This window comes from Anabrus simplex, chromosome 11 (genome assembly GCF_040414725.1).
Source record: "Anabrus simplex isolate iqAnaSimp1 chromosome 11, ASM4041472v1, whole genome shotgun sequence".
Lineage (NCBI taxonomy): Eukaryota > Metazoa > Arthropoda > Insecta > Orthoptera > Tettigoniidae > Anabrus > Anabrus simplex.
Genome location: NC_090275.1, coordinates 41958061 through 41970766, shown reverse-complemented (window position 1 = coordinate 41970766; position 12706 = coordinate 41958061). Strand labels below are relative to the sequence as shown.

General features: G+C 42.1%; 1 long non-coding RNA gene across 1 annotated transcript in view; it reads right to left on the bottom strand.

The window, feature by feature from the left end:
• The window catches only part of LOC136883326 (uncharacterized), a 52083-nt gene extending 41035 nt beyond the window's left edge, over window positions 1–11048 (bottom strand). Inside the window, exon 1 of the long non-coding RNA XR_010861239.2 lies at window positions 10858–11048. This is a non-coding gene — a long non-coding RNA (uncharacterized lncRNA). The remainder of the gene's footprint in view (window positions 1–10857) is intronic.
• Window positions 11049–12706: the final 1658 nt, after the last annotated feature.

The following is a 12706-nucleotide window of genomic DNA, read 5'->3' as shown; positions in this document are numbered from 1 at the left end:
GAGGGGTTATAATAAGTACAAATGGACAGAGAAGGTAGGCCGGGATTGGAATAGGGTAGTAAAGGAGGAGTTACATCTTCTGAAATATGGGTGGGAAGGGGCGTTAGAAGAGAATGATACTGATAAAGCCTTGGAATTGTTGCTACATCCAATAAAGATGATAGCGCAGAAGGTGAAAGCTAGAAAAGGAAATAAGAAGGAGGGAGAAGAATGGTTTAATAGGGAGTGTGAAGGATTGCGGAGGAGGGTGATGGACGCTTTAGGAGAATATAGAAGGAAAGGTGGAAGCCAAGAAAGGGAGTTTTTCTGTAGATTGAGGAAGGAGTATAAAAAGAAAATTTCTGAGACAAAAAAGACGTGGTTAGAGGAACAAATGGAAGCCATAAATAATGACTGCAAGACTAACAATTTTGAGAGAGTCTGGGATAAGATTAATAGAATTATTAAGGGTGGAAGGAATATGGAGAGAACGAGTATTGAGGAAGTGCAATGGGTCAGGCACTTCGAGGAATTACTAGGAAAAAAGGGGGGTGATAGATGGAGAGGTTCGGGAGAAGAAGTAATTTGGAGTAATAGGGGAGTGGCAATTTATGACTTGGATAAAGAAATCACAAGAGAGGAAATCCGGGGAGTGATAAGTAGAGCCAGAGCGAAGTCGGCCGGGGGGTGTAATGGTATAAATAATAAGTTTTGGAAGGAAATTAGTAAAAATGAGATAATGATAGAGGGCATGGTGAAACTATTCAATAGGATATTCGAGGGAGGAAATTACCCTAGGGAATGGGAAACAGGAATTATATGCCCTATATACAAGGGAAAGGGTAGTAGGAACGATGTGAACAGTTATAGGGGTATATCTCTGTTGGATTCTCTGAGTAAAATATATACGGGGGTGCTAGCGAACAGAATAAGTGGGTGGGCGGAAGAAAATGGAATTTTGACAGATTACCAAGGGGGATTTAGGAAAAAGAAAAGAACAGTGGATAATATAATGATAGTAAAGACTATTTTAGAAAAGTATAAGAATATGAATAGAAGTACGGTTTATATAACAGCAATAGATTTTGAGAAAGCTTTTGATAAGGTAAATAGAGAGGCCCTACGAGAGAAATTAGGTAGGCTAGGGATTTCGGAGAAGATGTTGAGGGCAGTGGAAGGAATATACAGGGACGTCAGGTTTTGTGTAAAATTGGGAGAAGAGAGAATGAGTGGACCATTGGAGTCCAAGGTGGGTTTAAAACAAGGTTGCAAGTTATCGCCCATACTGTTTATTTTATTTATAAACGATATTTTAGAGGGGTTTGGGGCAGGAAATTGGGCTGTACCGGTAATTAATGGTTTGGAAGTGCCAGGACTGATATTTGCGGATGATGTGTTATTGATGACGTTAACTTCAGGGGCGACGAATAGGGCCTTAGAGTCAGTGATGCTATTTGCGAGGAAATGGGGATTGAAAATTAATGGAAATAAGTCTAAAATATTGATAGTACAGGTGAACAAAAGAAGAAAGATGGAAGGGAATTGGGTAATACAGGGAGAAAGATTGGAACAGGTAAGGAAGCTGGAATATCTAGGAGTTATTTTTAATGATAAAGGAACTTGGAGTGACCAGATCAAAAGAATGAAATATAGAGGCTTGGCAGCCTTAGCCTCAGTCAGAAATTTGCTACTCAAGTTCCCGGGGATCAGTTATAAAACACTGAGACTCGTGTTCAGGTCGGTAATAGTGGGGAGGGTATTATACGGAGCAGAAGTTTGGGGGCTGGATGAAAAAAGAGAGGAACTAAGAAAGATTGTTAGTAGTTTTGCTAAGTTAGTGATGGGCTTACCGAGGTGTACAGCAAACGTAGGGGCGGAATTAATGTGTGGGGAGGATTTGGAATCAGAGGGTGTGAAAAGAATAGTTAGATATTGGATGAATTTAAAAAGACAGGAAGGTGGGAGAGTTTTACAGGCTGCATATGTACAGCAATTTAAGAGCATGTATAAGGGTGGATGGTTGGAAAAAATAAAAGGATATTTAGAGAGGATAGGATTAGGGCACCTGTGGGGGGAGGTTTGGTCAAAGACAGAAGTGAGAGGGATGAAAATACTAGAAAGGAGAATTAGGGATATCCACAGGCAGAAATTATTGGGGGAAAGCAGACTAAGAAATTCGCTGATTGTTTTGACGAAAATAGAGGAGATAGCAGGGTTGAATATTAGATACGTTGATAGGTCAAATCGATATGGGATGATGTGGTGGCTTTTAGGTCTGCCAAGGAATAAGGGCTGGTTACAGGGCAGGGATAAGACAAGGTGTGTACTTTGTGGAGATGTGAATGATGAGTTTCACTTGCTAAGAGACTGTGAGGGAACGAGGGGGTTAAGACACAGATTATTGAGTGCCGAGAATCGGGAAGTACTGGGGAGAGGGGATGAGAACGCAATACTGAGATGGATTCTTAAACAATGGGAAAAAGGGGGTGAATTGAACAGGTATTTTTGTGCGACAAAAAAGGCCTGCGAGAGTAAAATGAAGGAGAGTGAGTTAGAGGGTGGGCAGGGGAATAGGGGGGTAGAATAGTTATCTGTATAAGGGAAGGAGATAGTAGGTTAAAATTTTAATGGTTTAGTGTATGTAGGGACTGAGTATTTAGTTAGGGGAGTTGGGTAAGAGGACAGGATGGCATGGTCTGTTTGTTTTATGATATGTCAGTAATTGTTATTCATTGTAATTTTATTAGGCTAGGATGGTAACTATTTGTGAAGACTGAAATATGGTAAATAATTTGTGAAGGCTGAGACGTGTTAAGGGTGAAGTGATATATTTATTGTGATATTTGGAGTTGACGCTGATTGGTAAGTCTTACGATATGTCAGTAATTGTTATTCACTGTAAATTTATTAGGTTATGATGGTAATTATTTGTGAAGGCCGAAATGTGGCAATGGTGAAGTGGTATATTTATTGTTGATGTATATAAGAGAGAGGATAGCATGATAGTGTGGTATGAGATTGAGAGGTGGTATATGAAGCGATGTGTTGGTATTGAAGGGTAGCTGTATTAGCTTTTGGTTGGGTAGGAGGTTTATTTAATGCTAACTAAGTGAGTGTTAAGAGGGACAAGAGTTTTGGATGGTAGAGATTGGAATGTGGTGTTGGTGAAGAGATGGTATATGAGTGTTTGGTATTTTAAGGTGAAGATGGCCTGGTATCTAGATACGATTAAGGTAAGATGTGTCATATTGCTGAAATGAGGTGTTGGAGAAGTGGTGGTATAAAATGATCGCAGTTATTGAGGACTATGGTTGAAATATGGTGAGAAGCGGTGTTAAGCGGTGTTATTTTGTAAATCTGAGATGTTGTAAATTTAGATTTAGTGGTGTATTGTGGAAGGTATATGAGGTGGATCTGGAATGGAAACGGTGGATAAGAGGTGGTATCGGAATCCGGGAGTTGGTATGTAGATGGTTTATTTATTGCTGAATTAGTTTAGATTTATCGAAAAAAAAAAAAAAAAAAAAATGTGGTGTGGGAGAAGTGTTGGTATAGGCGAAGATGGTTTGGTAATGAGATGGTTTAATTTATTGCTGAAACTTTTGGAGTTGGAGAGATGATTGTATTAAGTGCGGGTTGGTAAATGTAGTGTATGATGGATTGAAGGGCAATTGCGGAATGTTGGTTGTTATGGTTTGGACAGAGAGTAAGTTAGAGGACAATGAAGATGACGTATGTGCTGAATCCACAAGGACACGGAATGAGTGGTGGTTGCGATAGCAAATGTAATGCTGAGCATGGCTTGGGTTTTAAAATGAGATCAAGCATGGCTAAATAATGGTCAAGTTGCAACATGAGAGGTAGTAATGCATTGAAATAAAAGTGGTATTTAAGGTAAGTGTGGAGGGAGAACAGTGTTGAAATTTGATTGTAAGTTATTATGATTTTCTGCTGGGTTAGGATTGTGTTATTTATTGTTGTGAACGTGGAGGACTTTTGTTTGTGTTATGGCTGGTTAGAATGTAAGTGCTGACTGTCGATGTTTTGGTATTGATCGGGAGTAGGTCAGGGAAAAGGAATGTGACGAAAGTTGCGGTAGGCATAAGGACAAGTGATGAGTTTGCTGGATCCTCGAGCCGAGGACTGCTACAGAATTGTTATCATTTTTGTTATTATTTATTCCTATTATCTCTATTTTCATTATTTTATTTTTATGTATTATATTATTATTATCATTATTTTATCATTATTTTTATTATTATTATTATTATTATTATTATTATTATTTTTTTTTTATTATAATTATTAATATTGTGTCTTATTGCTTTGTGAACATGTAATGGGGCGGAAAGCCTGTTTGTTCATAAATAAATACTAATACTAATACCATACTAATGCTATCATGCGGGTAATTTCGTCAGCTGTCATCCACCATCTTTAATCTACAGAGCGCCGTGCTGCTCTCTGTAGTAGCGGGCAATTTGAAAAGTTCTGTTACTTGTCATCCGTCATCTTTAATCAACAAAGATTCGTACTGCTATCTTTAGCTACATACATTTAACATGTGGTGGCGGATAATTTGAAAAAAAACTTCCGTTAGCTATCATCCACCATCTTTATTCAACAGAGCATCGTGCTGCTATCTCTAGGTACATACATTTAACATGTGGTGACGGCAATTTGAAATTCTATCTAGATGCCAACTTTAAACAACAGAGCACCGTGCTGCTATCCCTTTGAATTGTGGTGACGGATAATTTGAAATTCCGTTAGCTATCATCATTAAACATTAGTGCATTCGCTAACCTAACCTCTCATCTACTATCTTGAAGGAGATTATACGACACCTCCTCTACCTCCTGCTCTTCCTCCTCCTCCTCCTCCCCTACCACCTGCGCCTCCTCCTCCTCTGTCATGGCATAACTTTATCGAGAAAAAAGAGTAACGTGTATCAGTGTTCTAGTCGTGTTGCAATTACTAAGCGAGTGACCCGAGCGAGTTGGCTACGCAGTGTGCTTTCTTGATTTTCGTATGACATATATCAGTGTATTTGCAATTACTAAGCATCTTAGCAGTGCGATGAACGAGTTAGCTACGCGGTATAGATTTTTTATTTTCGTACTTAGCAAATCATTTGAAGTGTTGCCGAGTTAGCTATGCGATATGTGCACAGTGTGTTTTTAATTTTCATACTAGGCAAGTGATAGGCGAGATAGCTATGCGATATGTGCACAGTGTGTGTTTTTGATTTTTACACTAGGTAAATCATTGAAGTTGTACTTTTGCTCTGAACACATCAAACAATGTTCTTACAGTGTTCGATTCTAGTCTTGCTATGTTTCAATCTAATTTTCTTAGAACAAAGGTATCCCCTAACATGTTGTATCGGATCACATGTTAAGGTGAGCGACATCGAGTGCAGTGTTCGATTCTAGTCTTGTTATGTTTCAATCTAATTTTCTTAGAACAAAGGTATCCCCTAACATGTTGTACAGTGTTCGGTTCTACTTGTTTAGTGATCTGAACACATCAATCAATGTTCTGATCACATGTTGTATCGAGTGCAGTGTTCAATTCTAGTCTTGTTATGTTTCAATCTGATCTTCTTAGAACAAAGGTATCCCCTAACATGTTGTACAGTTTTCGGTTCTAGTCTTGTTATGTTTCAATCAAATTTTCTTAGAACAAAGGTACCCCCTGACATGTTGTACAGTGTTCGGCTCTACTTGTTCAGTGATCTGAACACATCGATCAATGTTCTGATCACATGTTAAGGTTAACGACATCGAGTGTAGTGTTCGATTCTAGTCTTGTTATTTTGCAATCTAATTTTCTTAGAACAAAGGTATCCCCTAACATGTTGTACAGTGTTCGGTTCTACTTGTTTAGTGATCTGAACACATCAATCAATGTTCTGATCACATGTTAAGGTTAACGACATCGAGTGCAGTGTTCAATTGTAGTCTTGTTATGTTTCAATCTGATCTTCTTAGAACAAAGGTATCCCCTAACATGTTGTACAGCGTTCGATTCTACTTATGTAGTGTTCTGAACACACCCGACAATGTTTTAATCACATGTTGAAGTTAACGACATCGAGTGCAGTGTTCGATTCAAGTCTTGTTATGTTTCTTTCGTAATCCGCAAGTCTAAACATGCATATCGCTGCACACTCTTGCCTTCGCGATGCGTGTTCGATAAAGTTATGCCCTGACAGAGGAGTAGGAGGAGGAGGAGGAGGCGCAGGTGGTAGGGGAGGAGGAGGAGGAAGAGCAGGAGGTAGAGGAGGTGTCGTATAATCTCCTTCAAGATAGTAGATGAGAGGTTAGGTTAGCGAATGCACTAATGTTTAATGATGATAGCTAACGGAATTTCAAATTATCCGTCACCACAATTCAAAGGGATAGCAGCACGGTGCTCTGTTGATTAAAGTTGGCATCTAGATAGAATTTCAAATTGCCGTCATCACATGTTAAATGTATGTAGCTAGAGATAGCAGCACGATGCTCTGTTGAATAAAGATGGTGGATGATAGCTAACGGAAGTTTTTTTCAAATTATCCGCCACCACATGTTAAATGTATGTAGCTAAAGATAGCAGTACGAATCTTTGTTGATTAAAGATGACGGATGACAAGTAACAGAACTTTTCAAATTGCCCGCTACTACAGAGAGCAGCACGGCGCTCTGTAGATTAAAGATGGTGGATGACAGCTGACGAAATTACCCGCATGATAGCAGCACAGTGCTCTATTGATTAAAGATGGCGGATGATAGCTGTCAAAAAAGCACGTGGCTTTGTTTACTAAACAAGAGCACGTGGAATTTGCCGCCACCACATTTCAAAGGTATCTAGCTAAAGATGGCAGCACGGTGCTCTCTTGATTAAAGATGGCGGATGACAGCAGTCAAAAAGCACGTAGAATTTGCCACCGGCATAAAGAGGGCAGTACGGTGCTCTCTGGCGGTTGACAGCTGCCAGAAAAGCACATGGGTTTGTTTCCAAACAAGAGCGTGTAGAATTTACCACCACCACATAGAGGGCAGCACGGTGCTCTCTAGATTAAAGATGGCGGATAATAGCTGACAAAAAGCGCATAGGTTTGTTTCCAAACAGGAGCATAAAGAATTTTTCAAATTGCCGCCACTACATTTCAAAGGTATCTAGCTAAAGAGTGCAGCACTGAGGTTTGTGATGCAAGATGGCGGATGACAGCTGTGACGTACCACATTTCAAAGGTAAGTAGCTAAAGAGGGCAGCACGGTGCTCTCTGGATTAAAGATGGCGGTTGACAGCTGCACGTGGCTTTGTTTCCAAACAAGAGCACGTGGAATTTGCCGCCACTACATTTCAAAGGTATCTAGCTAAAGAGTGCACCACTGAGGTTTGCGATGCAAGATGGCGGATGACTGCTGTGACGTACCACATTTCAAAGGTAAGTAGCTAAAGAGGGCAGCACGGTGCTCTACGGATTAAAGATGGCGGATGACAGCTGCACGTGGCTTTGTTTCCAAACAAGAGCATAAAGAATTTGCCGCCACTACATTTCAAAGGTATCTAGCTAAAGAGTGCAGCACTGAGGTTTGCGATGCAAGATGGCGGATGACAGCTGTGACGTACCACATTTCAAAGGTAAGTAGCTAAAGAGGGCAGCACTGTGCTCTCTGGATTAAAGATGGCGGTTGACAGCTGCACGTGGCTTTGTTTCCAAGCAAGAGCACGTGGAATTTGCCGTCACTACATTTCAAAGATATCTAGCTAAAGAGTGCAGCACTGAGGTTTCGGATGCAAGATGGCGGATGACAGCTGTGACGTACCACATTTCAAAGGTAAGTAGCTAAAGAGGGCAGCACTGTGCTCTATGGATTAAAGATGGCGGATGACAGCTGCACGTGGATTTGTTTATCTCACGCTAGTGAGGTTAAGTTGGTAGCACTAAGGTTTAGGCCCGCCAAGATGGCAGCACTGCCGATGACAGGTGACGAATTTACATCTACTACGATAAAGAGGGCAGCACAGTGTTCTGTGGTTTAAAGATGGCGGATGACAGCTGTCAAAAAAGCACGTGGCTGTCAAAAAGCACGTGTCTTTGTTTACCACACGCTAGTTAGGTTAAGTTGGTACTACTGAGGTTTAGGCCCGTCAAGATGGCAGTACTGAGGTTAGCGATGCGTTGTTGTCTGTCAAAAAGCACGTGGCTTTGTTTACCTCGCGCTAGTTAGGTTAAGTTGGTACTACTGAGGTTTAGGCTCGTCAAGATGGCAGTACTGAGGTTAGCGATGCGTTGTTGTCTGTCAAAAAGCACGTGGCTCTCAAAAAACACGTGGCTTTGTTTACCTCGCGCTAGTTAGGTTAAGTTGGCACTACTGAGGTTTAGGCCCGTCAAGATGGCAGCAGTGAGGTTAGCGATGCGTTGTTGTCGATGACAGCTGTCAAAAAGCACGTGGCTTTGTTTACAAATTCAAATCTCGCACCAAAGTTCAAATTTCCCGCGGGTGGTGGAGGGAGCCCTGCGAGCCCGGAGGAGGTGGTAGCCGCAGAACTCTCCCATTATACTACTGATGTCAATATGTAAGTAAATGATTTATCATTTCACTAATTATCACAGCCATGCCCTTTGAGTAATTTTTGTTGGTCCCTGCCTCTTTCCTGGGCGGTGCTTGCAGTACGTTCCACAGATTGCTGATGCTGCAATAAGTATCCCTTTTGTATGCGGTTGCCGTGTGTCGGGTAAATTGTTTGTTTGTGGCGACACGCCAGGCAAAACGGCTGATCTTGGAATTTATCTCCAGTGGTAGCCGGGTTGTGCGCCAAGCTGTATATTATTTGATTAGTGTAGGTACAGTAACGTAGCATTGTTTAAGGCCCGGTTTGATCAACGTGGGTTAAACCTTAATTCCGTGTTATACAGTTTTAACTCTGAATTTCACTATTCATTCTGTTTCATCAAGAAAGGTCAATTTTAACTCTAAGTTAAGGTCGGAGTTAAGTTAACCCCTCCTTTCATGTGGGGCAAACTGTTAACTCGAGACTTAAAGCAAAATGGCTGCTGTAAATCATGCGTTGGATGAAGAGTGTTGATATATCTTCATTTCTACTCATTGCACCGGTTTAGGTAAGCAAATTATACCATAGAAACACCAGCTTCATCACACACATCCTTTTATTACGAGCTGTTGACCACAACTGGCAATCACACACACACACACACACACACACACACACACACACACACACACACACACACACACACACACACACACACACACACACACACACACGATACACCAAGCAGTTCAAAGAACAAAGCAAACCAAGATAAACCACACGACTCAATTTACCTGAGTTTGTTACCGACACATAACCTTAATGTTGTTTTCCTTATAACTAATACCGTACATGATTTTATTTTTATAAGAAAATCACAACATCCTAACACAGAGTTGCATTTCTAAATAGAAATGGACCTATAAGAAGGAACTCTGTTCAAAATCTATCCAAAACAATTTCTGAAGAGGTATGGACTTTCCAAAACCGGTATTAGTAAAGTTGTCGATAAATTTCGCGAGAGGTTAGAATACACAACGGATAGAAACAGCCTCCCTTTTCTATATTGTAGGTAATGATTGCATTAAGATTGTACACCACAGGGTCATCTCGTACACGACAATGTTCGGAGACAATATTGGGGAATCAAAATCTACCATCTTCAGAATGGTCCCTAAAATGTCTGCAGCTGTTGAATTAAAATTTTTGTAGATCTATTTTGTGTGCTACTTCTCACTGCCAAGTGGGCAATGCTATTAAATTACGCTGTAAATTCATTCCGTGTGGCTCTCTTTTTCTTTTAATTTCACACTATCCGCCTCCAACATTCTATAATTTGATACTCAGCGACTAACTCCGTAAGTAATGTTTTATTTGTGCTTCAGTTTCTCTTCTGAACGTCTTCCATTTCTTTTATCATTGCTCTCAGACCTATTATGAAAGAATAATTCAGGCTACCACGGAACTGCTATTTGCTTTACGTCGCACCGATACAGATAGGTCTTATGGCGACGATGGGATAGGAAAGGCCTAAGAGTGACAAGGAAGCGGCCGTGGCCTTAATTAAGGTACAGCCACAGCATTTGCCTGGTGTGAAAATGGGAAACCACGTGAAACCATCTTCAGGGGTGCCGACAGTGGGGTTCGAACCCACTATCTCCCGGTGCAAGCCCAAAGGTGCGCGACCCTAACCACGCGACTAACTCGCCCGGTCCACGGAACTGTGAAAGAAAACAAAATGCCGTACTGCTCAAATAAAGAAACAAAAGAATAGTGCAACATGTGTGTTCATAAGCTGTAATTTTCAGTCACAGTCTCCTTGATTGGCACGGGAACTGTTTCTGGCGAGGGTTAATGCGCTGTTTGTTAACCCTCTGCCGAAATCGCTCGGTGAAACGCGTGACTCACGAGAATGAGTTAAAATATGAACCCGAATTTATTAAACCCAGGGTCAGAGTATATTTAACCCTGCTTAATGAAATCGGGCCTCGAGGGGACCAAAACAGGAAGTGTCAAATTTTGCCATTAATATTACCGTACCTGTATTGAAAAACTGTTGTTTAGCGAGAAGCAACTCGTATAGAAATTATTTATCGTCTGCAATCGAACTAAGAGCTTACGTTCTCATAGCAATGTACAGATGACTCTACCGACCTAGTACACATAGATGACGAACACTGGTTGCCATGGTTTCTATGGTGTCAGGAAGTTGATGACGCTAAATTCCAGAGGGAAAACCCCTACCAAAAAACATTCTTATTATCTGCAGTGATTTTCAACTTGCATGTTTCCATGTCATGTTCGAGTGAATTAACTTGTGGTATCCCATACCTGTTTCAATGTTACATTTGAAGTAGGATCATAATGGTGTAGCTTCTGGTCCATCCAACCCCTTATCACTTCAGGGGCATCGCGCGTGGTGTTGGGGTCCGCAATTCCCTGCGCCTGAAGAAAGAACCAAGTGGACGCCGGACCGCAGATACAGCACCGAAAATAGCCATGGCCAGAAAAAAGGAACCAGATTCCCCACACCAACATTCTGACACAAGTGTGTTGTGCACCTCATCGTGGTTCGTTATATAGACTACGTGAAGAGCACTTCAGATAAGGATTTCTTGATCACCAGGCTGTTCAATCTTATCTTTAATCACAAATTAATCGTCCTTGGTATTGGCCATCATTGGGTAATCAGCGATTCTAAGAATAGCAAACATCAACGAACGATGAACTTCGGTCTGCCCTAGAATAACGGCCGTGAGGATTCGTCACCCTGACCATACGTTACTCGTAATCTGCAGGCCTTCGAGCTGAGCAGCGGTCGCTTGGTAGGCCAAGACCCATCATGGACTGTAGCGCCATGAGGGCGTGGGGGTACCAATTCCGTGATAAAAGCCGAAGTTAGTTACTAAAGGCGATACCTTGTCGATGCAACCATGTAGGTTTTCATGTAGGCGAAGTGCACAACGAACCAAACCTTTAATTGCGTGTGGCTATTTCTAGCCGAGTGCAGCCCTTGTAAGGTAGACCCTCCGATGAGGGTGGGCGGCATCTGCCATTTGTAGGTAACTGCCTGTTATTGTGGTGGAGGATAGTGTTATGTGTGGTGTGTGAGTTGCAGGGATGTTGGGGACAGCACAAACACCCACCCCCGAGCCATTGCAAGTAACCAATGAAGGTTAAAATCCCCGACTCGGCCGGGAATCGAACCCGAGACCCTCTGAACCGAAGGCCAGCACGCTGACCATTCAGCCAACGAGTCGGACATCCCTGGAGTATTACATCTCTTGGTTACGTTTGGAGGTTATTTAGAACATTTCATGTATGCTGGTACGTTCTGTTCAGGTGTGTTTCCCATGAAACGAAATGGCGTATGGCTTTTAGTGCCGGGAGTGTCCGAGGACAAGTTCGGCTCGCCAGATGCAGGTCTTTTGATTTGACTCCCGTACGCGACCTGCGCGTCATGATGAGCATGAAATGATGAAGACGACACATACACCCAGCCCCCGTGCCAGTGAAATTAACAAATTATGGTTAAAATTCCCGACCCTGCCGGGAATCGAACCCGGGACCTCTGTGATCAAAGGCTAGCACGCTAACCATTTAGCCATGGAGTGTGTTTCCCATGATTAATGCACTATGTAGATTTGTAGAACTTGAGTTCTAACATGGAATAAAGTGGGCCCAAGTTCATATAGTCCCCACCCCCATGGCACTACAGCCCTTGAAGAGCCTTGGCCTACCAAGCTGCTCAGCCCGAAAGCCTGCAGATTACGAGGTGTCGTGTGGTCAGCACGACGAATCATTTCGGCCGTTATTCTTGGCTTTCTAGACCGGGGCCGCTATCTCATCGTCAGATAGCTCCTCAGTTCTAATCACGTACGCTGAGTGGACCTCGAACAAGCCCTCAGGTCCGGGTAAATATCCCTGGCCTGGCCGAAAATCAAACCCGGGTAAGAGGCAGGCATGCTACCCCTACACCACGGGGCCGGCAAGTTCATATAACATACCAACATATTTTTCCGTTGAGCTCGAACCATTAACTCTATAAAATCATCGAAAAATTACGACAATGATGAGGAAAAGGAGACGGACACCTTAAATGGGTGAATCAAGACAGTTTGGCTAACAGAGTAACAGAGTACTCCTTCTACAAGAAAAATGGAAAGCAGCCTGGGTGGCT